Source organism: Takifugu flavidus, chromosome 7, assembly GCF_003711565.1.
Source record: "Takifugu flavidus isolate HTHZ2018 chromosome 7, ASM371156v2, whole genome shotgun sequence".
In the NCBI taxonomy this organism is placed as follows: Eukaryota; Metazoa; Chordata; class Actinopteri; order Tetraodontiformes; family Tetraodontidae; genus Takifugu; species Takifugu flavidus.
This window is the reverse complement of record NC_079526.1, coordinates 12,805,229-12,806,022: the sequence shown is the minus strand read 5'-3', so window position 1 is coordinate 12,806,022 and position 794 is coordinate 12,805,229.

Genomic DNA, 794 nt, shown 5'->3' with positions numbered 1-794 from the left:
GACACTCCCACCACTAGCCACGAGGACATCGTCCTCATCATCATCATCATCCTCATCATCATTATCACCACCTAAAAATGGCGTTCTTCTGACAGAAATGAACAATTAATGTCTATTTAGTGTGAGATAAAATATAGTATGTGTATTATACATGTATACATAGTATAATGTCTACTCTATAGCCGTCAATTATTAGGTTTATAACTTCACAGGAAACGGAAAACACCATTTTAAAGACAATAAATACTTGGTTTTTCATTGAAACGTTCCAAGAAAAACTCTGGTCGGAAATCAAAAAACGATCATATAAAAACAGCTGAGAGTGAAAAATCTTCCGCGCAATCATTCATGTGACGCCTTTGTTGTGTTCACATGGTTTAGGTCGTCCAGGTTGGAGGAAAAAAGGCGATATGATGAGGAATCTTCAAAGTAAATAACAGTCCATTTTCCAGTCTAAAACCCTTTGTTCTGAGGCCCCGTCTATTGCTGACTGTCTTCACCTGTCCAATAAAGTAAACATTGAAAAACGAAAGCAGTTTTGGTTGAAACATCTGCACACACAAGAGCAAGAAAAGTCACAGAAAGTACTTAAGCCTAATTGTACACATGCAGGCTATTGTTTTTGGGTCTATTAACACTTAAGTAATAGTATTGCCAAAAACAAACTTGCCTTTATAGTCTGGGAATTCTCTCCAAGACTAATTATTTAACCAGTCTAATAAAAGAGCATTCATTAATGGGAAAGAGACATGAAGAATGTTTTGGGCAAGGTGTCTGTCAATGAGCCAGTCGGT